The sequence below is a fragment of the Pristiophorus japonicus genome, chromosome 19, assembly GCF_044704955.1.
Source record: "Pristiophorus japonicus isolate sPriJap1 chromosome 19, sPriJap1.hap1, whole genome shotgun sequence".
NCBI lineage: Eukaryota > Metazoa > Chordata > Chondrichthyes > Pristiophoridae > Pristiophorus > Pristiophorus japonicus.
The window spans coordinates 61,714,772-61,728,299 of NC_091995.1; positions in this window are offsets into that span (position 1 = coordinate 61,714,772).

A 13,528-nucleotide genomic window follows, 5' to 3' on the forward strand; every position below is an offset into this window, starting at 1 on the left:
GTCTGATCTCACTGGGCCCCCATGTTACACACTGTCTGATCTCACTGTGCCCCTTGGTTACACACTGTCTGATCTCAATGGGCCCCTGGGTTACCCACTGTCTGATCTCATTTGATACCCGGCTTACACACTGTCTCATCTCACTGGGCCCCCGGGGTTACATAATGTCTGATGTCACTGGGCACCCGGGTTACACACTGTCTGATCTCACTGGACCCCAGGTTTTAACACTGTCTGATCTCACTGGGCCCCCGAGTTGCACACAGTCTGATCTCACTGGGCCCCCTGGTTACACACTATCTGATCTCACTGGGCCCAAGGGTTTCACACTGTCTGATCCCTCTGGAAACCCGGTTTACACACAGTCTGATGTCACTGGACCACCGGGTTACACATTTTCTGATCTCACTGGTCCCCGTGTTATACACAGCCTGATTTCACTGGGCTCCCGGATTACACACTGTCTGATCTCACTGGGCACACGGGTTAGAAACTGTCTGATATCAATGGGCCTCCGGGTTAAACATTGTCTGATCTCACTGGGCCCCAGGGTTTAACACTGTCTGATCTCACTGGGCCCCCGTGTTACACACAGTCTGATCTCACTGGGCCCCCTGGTTACAAACTGTCCAATCCCTCTGGACCCACGGTTTACACACAGTCTGATGTCACTTGACCACCGGGTTACACACTGTCCGATCTCACTGGACCCCGGGTTTCACACTGTCTGATCTCACTGAGCATTGTGTTACACACAGCCTGATCTCACTGGGTCCCCGGGTTAGACAATGTCCGATCTCACTGGGCACCTGAGTTACACACTGTCTAATCTCACTGTGCCATCCTCCCCGGGTCACACACTGTCTGATTTCACTGGGCCCCCAGGTTGCACAATATCGGATCTCACTGGGCCCCTGGGTTACAAACTGTCTGATCTCACTGGGCCCCTGGGTTACAAATTGTCTGATCACACTGGACCCCGGGTTACGCACTGTCTGATCTCACTAGGCCCCCATGTTACACACTGTCTGATATCACTGTGCCCCCTGGTTACACACAGTCTGATCTCATTTGACACCCGGGTTACACACTGTCTCATCTCACTGGGCCCCCCGCGTTACACAATGTCTGATCTCACTGGGCCCCCGGGTTACACACTGTCTGATCACATTTGACCTCCGGGTTACACACTGTCAGATCTCACTGGGCACCCGGGTGACACACTGTCTGATCTCACTGGGCCTTCGGGTTAAACACTACCTGATCTCACTTGGCCCCAGGGTTTAACAATGTCTGATCTCACTGGGCCCCCGAGTTACACACTGTCTGATCTCACTGTGCCCCCTTGTTACACACTGTCTCATCTCACTGGGCCCCCGGGTTACACATTGTCTGATCTCATTGGGCCCCCATGTTACACACTGTCTGATCTCACTGTGCCCCCTGGTTACACACTGTCTGATCTCAATGGGCCCCCGGGTTACCCACTGTCTGTTCTCATTTGATCCCCGGGTTACACAATGTCTCATCTCACTGGGCCCCCGGGGTTACATACTGTCTGATCTCACTGGGCACCCGGGTTACACACTGTCTGATCTCACTGGGCACCTGGGTTACACACTGTCCCAGCTCACTGGGCCACCCGGGATATACATTGTCTGATCTCACTGGGCCCCAGGTTTTAAAACTGTCTGATCTCACTGGGCCCCCGAGTTACACACAGTCTGATCCCTCTGGACCCCCGGTTTACACACAGTCTGATGTCACTGGCCCACCGGGTTACACACTGTCTGATCTCACTGGTCCCCGTGTTACACACTGTCTGATCTCACAGGTCCCCGTGTTACACACAGCCTGATTTCACTGGGCTCCCGGATTACACACTGTCTGATCTCACTGGCCACATGGGTTACAAACTGTCCGATCTCAATGAGCCTCCGGGTTAAACATTGTCTGATCTCACTGGGCCCCAGTGTTTAACACAGTCTGATCTCACTGGGCCCCCATGTTACACACTGTCTGATCTCACTGTGCCCCTTGGTTACACACTGTCTGATCTCAATGGGCCCCCGGGTTACCCACTGTCTGATCTCATTTGATCCCCGGGTTACACACTGTCTCATCTCACTGGGCCCCCGGGTTACACACTGTCTGATCCCTCTGGATCCCCGGTTTACACACAGTCTGATGTCACTGGAACACCGGGTTACACACTGTCTGGTCTCACTGGAACCCGGGTTTCACACTGTCTGATCTCACTGGTCCCCGTGTTACACACAGCCTGATTTCACTGGGCTACCGGATTACACACTGTCTGATCTCACTGGGCACACGGGTTACAAACTGTCTGATCTCAAAGGGCCTCCGGGTTAAACATTGTCTGATCTCACTGGGCCCCAGGGTTTAACACTGTCTGATCTCATTTAGCCACCGTGTTACACACAGTCTGATCTCACTGGGCCCCCAAGTTACACACTGTCTGATCTCAATGGGCCTCCGGGTTAAACATTGTCTGATCTCACTGGGCCCAGGGTTTAACACTGTCTGATCACACTGGGCCCCCGCTTTACACACTGTCTGATCTCACTGGAAACTCGGGTTACAAACTGTCTGATCTCAATGGGCCTCCGGGTTAAACATTGTCTGATCTTACTGGGCCCCAGGGCTTAACACTGTCTGATCTCACTGGGCCCCCGTGTTACACACAGTCTGATCTCACTGGACCCCCTGGTTACACAATGTCTGATCTCACTGGGCCCCCGGGTTAAAGACTGTCTGATCTCATTTGACCCCCGGGTTACACACTGCCCAAGCTCACTGGGCCACCCGGGATACACACTGTCTGGTCTCACTGGACCCCAGGTTTTAACACTGTCTGTTCTCACTGGTCCCCAGAGTTACACACAGTCTGATCTCACTGGGCCACCTGGTTACACACTGTCTGACCTCACTGGGCCCCCGGGTTACACACTGTCTGATCCCTCTGGAAACCCGGTTTACACACAGTCTGATGTCACTGGACCACCGGGTTACACATTTTCTGATCTCACTGGTCCCCGTGTTACACACAGCCTGATTTCACTGGGCTCCCGGATTACACACTGTCTGATCTCACTGGGCCCCCTGGTTACACACTGTCTGATCTCAATGGGCCTCCGGGTTAAACATTGTCTGATCTCACTGGGCCCCAGGGTTTAACGCTGTCTGATCACACTGGGCTCCCGCATTACACACTGTCTGATCTCACTGGACACACGGTTTACACACTGTCTGATGTCACTTGACCACCGGGTTACACACAGTCCGCTCTCACTGGACCCCGGGTTTCACACTGTCTGATCTCACTGGGCATCGAGTTACACACAGCCTGATTTCACTGGGTCCCCGGATTAGACAATGTCTGATCTCATTGGGCACCTGAGTTACACACTGTCTAATCTCACTGTGCCATCCTCCCCAGGTCACACACTGTCTGATCTCACTGGGCCCCCAGGTTACACAATATCTGATCTCACTGGGCCCCTGGGTTACAAATTGTCTGATCTCACTGGACCCCGGGTTACACACTGTCTGATCTCACTGGGCCCCCATGTTACACACTGTCTGATATCACTGTGCCCCCTGGTTACACACAGTCTGATCTCATTTGACACCCGGGTTACACACTGTCTCATCTCACTGGGCCCCCCGCCTTACACACTGTATGATCTCACTGAGCTCCCGGGTTACACAATGTCTGATCTCACTGGGCCCCTCGGTTACACACTGTCTGATGACATTTGACCCCCGGGTTACACACTGTCTGATCTCACTGGGCACCCGGCTGACAAACTTTCTGATCTCACTGGGCCTTCGGTTTAAACACTATCTGATCTCACTGGGCCCCAGGGTTTAACAATGTCTGATCTCACTGGGCCCCCGAGTTACACACAGTCTGATCTCACTGGGCCCCCGGGTTACACACTGTCTGATCTCACTGGGCCCCCATGTTACACACTGTCTGATCTCACTGTGCCCCTTGGTTACACACTGTCTGATCTCAATGGGCCCCTGGGTTACCCACTGTCTGATCTCATTTGATCCCCGGCTTACACACTGTCTCATCTCACTGGGCCCCCGGGGTTACATAATGTCTGATGTCACTGGGCACCCGGGTTACACACTGTCTGATCTCACTGGACCCCAGGTTTTAACACTGTCTGATCTCACTGGGCCCCCGAGTTGCACACAGTCTGATCTCACTGGGCCCCCTGGTTACACACTATCTGATCTCACTGGGCCCACGGGTTTCACACTGTCTGATCCCTCTGGAAACCCGGTTTACACACAGTCTGATGTCACTGGACCACCGGGTTACACATTTTCTGATCTCACTGGTCCCCGTGTTACACACAGCCTGATTTCACTGGGCTCCCGGATTACACACTGTCTGATCTCACTGGGCACACGGGTTAGAAACTGTCTGATATCAATGGGCCTCCGGGTTAAACATTGTCTGATCTCACTGGGCCCCAGGGTTTAACACTGTCTGATCTCACTGGGCCCCCGTGTTACACACAGTCTGATCTCACTGGGCCCCCTGGTTACAAACTGTCCAATCCCTCTGGACCCACGGTTTACACACAGTCTGATGTCACTTGACCACCGGGTTACACACTGTCCGATCTCACTGGACCCCGGGTTTCACACTGTCTGATCTCACTGAGCATTGTGTTACACACAGCCTGATCTCACTGGGTCCCCGGGTTAGACAATGTCCGATCTCACTGGGCACCTGAGTTACACACTGTCTAATCTCACTGTGCCATCCTCCCCGGGTCACACACTGTCTGATTTCACTGGGCCCCCAGGTTGCACAATATCGGATCTCACTGGGCCCCTGGGTTACAAACTGTCTGATCTCACTGGGCCCCTGGGTTACAAATTGTCTGATCACACTGGACCGCGGGTTACGCACTGTCTGATCTCACTAGGCCCCCATGTTACACACTGTCTGATGTCACTGTGCCCCCTGGTTACACACAGTCTGATCTCATTTGACACCCGGGTTACACACTGTCTCATCTCACTGGGCCCCCAGGTTACACAATATCTGATCTCACTGGGCCCCTGGGTTACAAATTGTCTGATCTCACTGGACCCCGGGTTACACACTGTCTGATCTCACTGGGCCCCCATGTTACACACTGTCTGATATCACTGTGCCCCCTGGTTACACACAGTCTGATCTCATTTGACACCCGGGTTACACACTGTCTCATCTCACTGGGCCCCCCGCCTTACACACTGTATGATCTCACTGAGCTCCCGGGTTACACAATGTCTGATCTCACTGGGCCCCTCGGTTACACACTGTCTGATCACATTTGACCCCCGGGTTACACACTGTCTGATCTCACTGGGCACCCGGCTGACAAACTTTCTGATCTCACTGGGCCTTCGGTTTAAACACTATCTGATCTCACTGGGCCCCAGGGTTTAACAATGTCTGATCTCACTGGGCCCCCGAGTTACACACAGTCTGATCTCACTGGGCCCCCGGGTTACACACTGTCTGATCTCACTGGGCCCCCATGTTACACACTGTCTGATCTCACTGTGCCCCTTGGTTACACACTGTCTGATCTCAATGGGCCCCTGGGTTACCCACTGTCTGATCTCATTTGATACCCGGCTTACACACTGTCTCATCTCACTGGGCCCCCGGGGTTACATAATGTCTGATGTCACTGGGCACCCGGGTTACACACTGTCTGATCTCACTGGACCCCAGGTTTTAACACTGTCTGATCTCACTGGGCCCCCGAGTTGCACACAGTCTGATCTCACTGGGCCCCCTGGTTACACACTATCTGATCTCACTGGGCCCAAGGGTTTCACACTGTCTGATCCCTCTGGAAACCCGGTTTACACACAGTCTGATGTCACTGGACCACCGGGTTACACATTTTCTGATCTCACTGGTCCCCGTGTTATACACAGCCTGATTTCACTGGGCTCCCGGATTACACACTGTCTGATCTCACTGGGCACACGGGTTAGAAACTGTCTGATATCAATGGGCCTCCGGGTTAAACATTGTCTGATCTCACTGGGCCCCAGGGTTTAACACTGTCTGATCTCACTGGGCCCCCGTGTTACACACAGTCTGATCTCACTGGGCCCCCTGGTTACAAACTGTCCAATCCCTCTGGACCCACGGTTTACACACAGTCTGATGTCACTTGACCACCGGGTTACACACTGTCCGATCTCACTGGACCCCGGGTTTCACACTGTCTGATCTCACTGAGCATTGTGTTACACACAGCCTGATCTCACTGGGTCCCCGGGTTAGACAATGTCCGATCTCACTGGGCACCTGAGTTACACACTGTCTAATCTCACTGTGCCATCCTCCCCGGGTCACACACTGTCTGATTTCACTGGGCCCCCAGGTTGCACAATATCGGATCTCACTGGGCCCCTGGGTTACAAACTGTCTGATCTCACTGGGCCCCTGGGTTACAAATTGTCTGATCACACTGGACCCCGGGTTACGCACTGTCTGATCTCACTAGGCCCCCATGTTACACACTGTCTGATATCACTGTGCCCCCTGGTTACACACAGTCTGATCTCATTTGACACCCGGGTTACACACTGTCTCATCTCACTGGGCCCCCCGCGTTACACAATGTCTGATCTCACTGGGCCCCCGGGTTACACACTGTCTGATCACATTTGACCTCCGGGTTACACACTGTCAGATCTCACTGGGCACCCGGGTGACACACTGTCTGATCTCACTGGGCCTTCGGGTTAAACACTACCTGATCTCACTTGGCCCCAGGGTTTAACAATGTCTGATCTCACTGGGCCCCCGAGTTACACACTGTCTGATCTCACTGTGCCCCCTTGTTACACACTGTCTCATCTCACTGGGCCCCCGGGTTACACATTGTCTGATCTCATTGGGCCCCCATGTTACACACTGTCTGATCTCACTGTGCCCCCTGGTTACACACTGTCTGATCTCAATGGGCCCCCGGGTTACCCACTGTCTGTTCTCATTTGATCCCCGGGTTACACAATGTCTCATCTCACTGGGCCCCCGGGGTTACATACTGTCTGATCTCACTGGGCACCCGGGTTACACACTGTCTGATCTCACTGGGCACCTGGGTTACACACTGTCCCAGCTCACTGGGCCACCCGGGATATACATTGTCTGATCTCACTGGGCCCCAGGTTTTAAAACTGTCTGATCTCACTGGGCCCCCGAGTTACACACAGTCTGATCCCTCTGGACCCCCGGTTTACACACAGTCTGATGTCACTGGCCCACCGGGTTACACACTGTCTGATCTCACTGGTCCCCGTGTTACACACTGTCTGATCTCACAGGTCCCCGTGTTACACACAGCCTGATTTCACTGGGCTCCCGGATTACACACTGTCTGATCTCACTGGCCACATGGGTTACAAACTGTCCGATCTCAATGAGCCTCCGGGTTAAACATTGTCTGATCTCACTGGGCCCCAGTGTTTAACACAGTCTGATCTCACTGGGCCCCCATGTTACACACTGTCTGATCTCACTGTGCCCCTTGGTTACACACTGTCTGATCTCAATGGGCCCCCGGGTTACCCACTGTCTGATCTCATTTGATCCCCGGGTTACACACTGTCTCATCTCACTGGGCCCCCGGGTTACACACTGTCTGATCCCTCTGGATCCCCGGTTTACACACAGTCTGATGTCACTGGAACACCGGGTTACACACTGTCTGGTCTCACTGGAACCCGGGTTTCACACTGTCTGATCTCACTGGTCCCCGTGTTACACACAGCCTGATTTCACTGGGCTACCGGATTACACACTGTCTGATCTCACTGGGCACACGGGTTACAAACTGTCTGATCTCAAAGGGCCTCCGGGTTAAACATTGTCTGATCTCACTGGGCCCCAGGGTTTAACACTGTCTGATCTCATTTAGCCACCGTGTTACACACAGTCTGATCTCACTGGGCCCCCAAGTTACACACTGTCTGATCTCAATGGGCCTCCGGGTTAAACATTGTCTGATCTCACTGGGCCCAGGGTTTAACACTGTCTGATCACACTGGGCCCCCGCTTTACACACTGTCTGATCTCACTGGAAACTCGGGTTACAAACTGTCTGATCTCAATGGGCCTCCGGGTTAAACATTGTCTGATCTTACTGGGCCCCAGGGCTTAACACTGTCTGATCTCACTGGGCCCCCGTGTTACACACAGTCTGATCTCACTGGACCCCCTGGTTACACAATGTCTGATCTCACTGGGCCCCCGGGTTAAAGACTGTCTGATCTCATTTGACCCCCGGGTTACACACTGCCCAAGCTCACTGGGCCACCCGGGATACACACTGTCTGGTCTCACTGGACCCCAGGTTTTAACACTGTCTGTTCTCACTGGTCCCCAGAGTTACACACAGTCTGATCTCACTGGGCCACCTGGTTACACACTGTCTGACCTCACTGGGCCCCCGGGTTACACACTGTCTGATCCCTCTGGAAACCCGGTTTACACACAGTCTGATGTCACTGGACCACCGGGTTACACATTTTCTGATCTCACTGGTCCCCGTGTTACACACAGCCTGATTTCACTGGGCTCCCGGATTACACACTGTCTGATCTCACTGGGCACACGGGTTTCAAACTGTCTGATCTCAATGGGCCTCCGGGTTAAACATTGTCTGATCTCACTTGGCCCCAGGGTTTAACACTGTCTGATCTCACTGGGCCCCCGTGTTACACACAGTCTGATCTCACTGGGCTCCCTGGTTACACACTGTCTGATCTCAATGGGCCTCCGGGTTAAACATTATCTGATCTCACTGGGCCCCAGAGTTTAACGCTGTCTGATCACACTGGGCTCCCGCATTACACACTGTCTGATCTCACTGGAGCCACGGTTTACACACAGTCTGATGTCACTTGACCACCGGATTACACACTGTCCGCTCTCACTGGACCCCGTGTTTCACACTGTCTGATCTCACTGGGCATCGTGTTACACACAGCCTGATTTCACTGGGTCCCCGGGTTAGACAATGTCTGATCTCACTGGGCACCTGAGTTACACACTGTATAATCTCACTGTGCCATCCTCCCCGGGTCACACACTGTCTGATCTCACTGGGCCCCCAGGTTACACAATATCTGATCTCACTGGGCCCCTGGGTTACAAACTGTCTGATCTCACTGGGCCCCTGGGTTACAAACTGTCTGATCTCACTGGGCCCCTGGGTTACAAATTGTCTGATCTCACTGGACCCCGGGTTACACACTGTCTGATCTCACTGGGCCCCCATGTTACACACTGTCTGATATCACTGTGCCCCCTGGTTACACACAGTCTGATCTCATTTGACACCCGGGTTGTACACTGTCTCATCTCACTGGGCCCCCCGCGTTACACACTGTCTCATCTCACTGGGCTCCCGGGTTACACAATGTCTGATCTCACTGGGCCCCTGGGTTACACACTGTCTGATCACATTTGACCCCCGGGTTACACACTGTCTGATCTCACTGGGCCCCCGGGTGACAAACTTTCTGATCTCACTGGGCCTTCGGTTTAAACACTATCTGATCTCACTGGGCCCCCAGGTTACACAATATCTGATCTCACTGGGCCCCTGGGTTACAAACTGTCTCATCTCACTGGGCCCCCGGGTTACACACTGGCTGATCTCACTGGGCCCCCATGTTACACACTGTCTGATCTCACTGTGCCCCTTGGTTACACACTGTCTGATCTCAATGGGCCCCCGGGTTACCCACTGTCTGATCTCATTTGATCCCCGGCTTACACACTGTCTCATCTCACTGGGCCCCCGGGGTTACATACCGTCTGATCTCACTGGGCACCCGGGTTACACACTGTCTGATCTCACTGGGCCCCAGGATTTAACACTGTCTGATCTCACTGGGCCCCCGAGTTACACACAGTCTGATCTCACTGGGCCCCCTGGTTACACACTGTCTGATCTCACTGGGCCCACGGGTTACACACTGTCTGATCCCTCTGGAAACCCGGTTTACACACAGTCTGATGTCACTGGACCACCGGGTTACACATTTTCTGATCTCACTGGTCCCCGTGTTACACACAGCCTGATTTCACTGGGCTCCCGGATTACACACTGTCTGATCTCACTGGGCACACGGGATACAAACTATCTGATCTCAATGGGCCTCCGGGTTAAACATTGTCTGATCTCACTGGGCCCCAGGGTTTAACACTGTCTGATCTCACTGGGCCCCCGTGTTACACACAGTCTGATCTCACTGGGCCCCCTGGTTACACACTGCCTGATCTCACTGGGCCCCCGGTTACACACTGTCTAATCCCTCTGGACCCACGGTTTACACACAGTCTGATGTCACTTGACCACCGGGTTACACACTGTCCGATCTCACTGGACTCCGGGTTTCACACTGTCTGATCTCACTGGGCATCGTGTTACACACAGCCTGATTTCACTGGGTCACCGGGTTAGACAATGTCTGATCTCACTGGGCACCTGAGTTACACACTGTATAATCTCACTGTGCCATCCTCCCCGGGTCACACACTGTCTGATCTCACTGGGCCCACGGGTTACACACTGTCTGATCCCTCTGGAAACCCGGTTTACACACAGTCTGATGTCACTGGACCACCGGGTTACACATTTTCTGATCTCACTGGTCCCCGTGTTACACACAGCCTGATTTCACTGGGCTCCCGGATTACACACTGTCTGATCTCACTGGGCACACGGATTACAAACTGTCTGATCTCAATGGGCCTCCGGGTTAAACATTGTCTGATCTCACTGGGCCCCAGGGTTTAACACTGTCTGATCTCACTGGGCCCCCATGTTACACACTGTCTGATCTCACTGGGCCACCGGGTTACACACTGTCTAATCCCTCTGGACCCACGGTTTACACACAGTCTGATGTCACTTGACCACCGGGTTACACACTGTCCGATCTCACTGGGCCCCCGGGTTTCACACTGTCTGATCTCACTGGGCATCGTGTTGCACACAGCCTGATCTCACTGGGTCCCCGGGTTAGACAATGTCTGATCTCACTGGGCACCTGAGTTACACACTGTCTAATCTCACTGTGCCATCCTCCCCGGGTCACACACTGTCTGATTTCACTGGGCCCCCAGGTTACACAATATCGGATCTCACTGGGCCCCTGGGTTACAAACTGTCTGATCTCACTGGGCCCCTGGGTTACAAATTGTCTGATCTCACTGGACCCCGGGTTACACACTGTCTGATCTCACTGGGCCCCCATGTTACACACTGTCTGATATCACTGTGCCCCCTGGTTTCACACAGTCTGATCTCATTTGATACCCGGGTTACACACTGTCTCATCTCACTGGGCCCCCCGCGCTACACAATGTCTGATCTCACTGGGCCCCCGGGGTTACATACTGTCTGATCTCACTGGGCACCCGGGTTACACACTGTCTGATCTCACTGGGCACCTGGGTTACACACTGTCCCAGCTCACTGGGCCACCCGGGATACACACTGTCTGATCTCACTGGGCCCCAGGTTTTAACACTGTCTGATCTCACTGGGCCCCCGAGTTACACACAGTCTGATCCCTCTGGACCCCAGGTTTACACACAGTCTGATGTCACTGGCCCACCGGGTTACACACTGTCTGATCTCACTGGAACCCGGGTTTCACACTGTCTGATCTCACAGGCCCCCGTGTTACACACAGCCTGATTTCACTGGGCTCCCGGATTACACACTGTCTGATCTCACTGTGCCCCCTTGTTACACACTGTCTCATCTCACTGGGCCCCCGTGTTACACACTGTCTGATCTCATTGGGCCCCCATGTTACACACTGTCTGATCTCACTGTGCCCCCTGGTGACACACTGTCTGACCTCACTGGGCCCCCGGGTTACACACTGTCTGATCCCTCTGGAAACCCGGTTTACACACAGTCTGATGTCACTGGACCACCGGGTTACACATTTTCTGATCTCACTGGTCCCCGTGTTACACACAGCCTGATTTCACTGGGCTCCCGGATTACACACTGTCTGATCTCACTGGGCCCCCTCGTTACACACTGTCTGATCTCAATGGGCCTCCGGGTTAAACATTGTCTGATCTCACTGGGCCCCAGGGTTTAACGCTGTCTGATCACACTGGGCTCCCGCATTACACACTGTCTGATCTCACTGGACACACGGTTTACACACAGTCTGATGTCACTTGACCACCGGGTTACACACAGTCCACTCTCACTGGACCCCGGGTTTCACACTGTCTGATCTCACTGGGCATCGAGTTACACACAGCCTGATTTCACTGGGTCCCCGGGTTAGACAATGTCTGATCTCACTGGGCACCTGAGTTACACACTGTCTAATCTCACTGTGCCATCCTCCCCGGGTCACACACTGTCTGATCTCACTGGGCCCCCAGGTTACACAATATCTGATCTCACTGGGCCCTTGGGTTACAAACTGTCTGATCTCACTGGGCCCCTGGGTTACAAATTGTCTGATCTCACTGGACCCCGGGTTACACACTGTCTGATCTCACTGGGCCCCCATGTTACACACTGTCTGATATCACTGTGCCCCCTGGTTACACACAGTCTGATCTCATTTGACACCCGGGTTACACACTGTCTCATCTCACTGGGCCCCCCGCCTTACACACTGTATGATCTCACTGAGCTCCCGGGTTACACAATGTCTGATCTCACTGGGCCCCTCGGTTACACACTGTCTGATCACATTTGACCCCCGGGTTAAACACTGTCTGATCTCACTGGGCACCCGGCTGACAAACTTTCTGATCTCACTGGGCCTTCGGTTTAAACACTATCTGATCTCACTGGGCCCCAGGGTTTAACAATGTCTGATCTCACTGGGCCCCCATGTTACACACTGTCTGATCTCACTGTGCCCCTTGGTTACACACTGTCTGATCTCAATGGGCCCCTGGGTTACCCACTGTCTGATCTCATTTGATCCCCGGCTTACACACTGTCTCATCTCACTGGGCCCCCGGGGTTACATACTGTCTGATGTCACTGGGCACCCGGGTTACACACTGTCTGATCTCACTGGACCCCAGGTTTTAACACTGTCTGATCTCACTGGGCCCCCGAGTTGCACACAGTCTGATCTCACTGGGCCCCCTGGTTACACACTATCTGATCTCACTGGGCCCACGGGTTTCACACTGTCTGATCCCTCTGGAAACCCGGTTTACACACAGTCTGATGTCACTGGACCACCGGGTTACACATTTTCTGATCTCACTGGTCCCCGTGTTACACACAGCCTGATTTCACTGGGCTCCCGGATTACACACTGTCTGATCTCACTGGGCACACGAGTTACAAACTGTCTGATCTCAATGGGCCTCCGGGTTAAACATTGTCTGATCTCACTGGGCCCCAGGGTTTAACACTGTCTGATCTCACTGGGCCCCCGTGTTACACACAGTCTGATC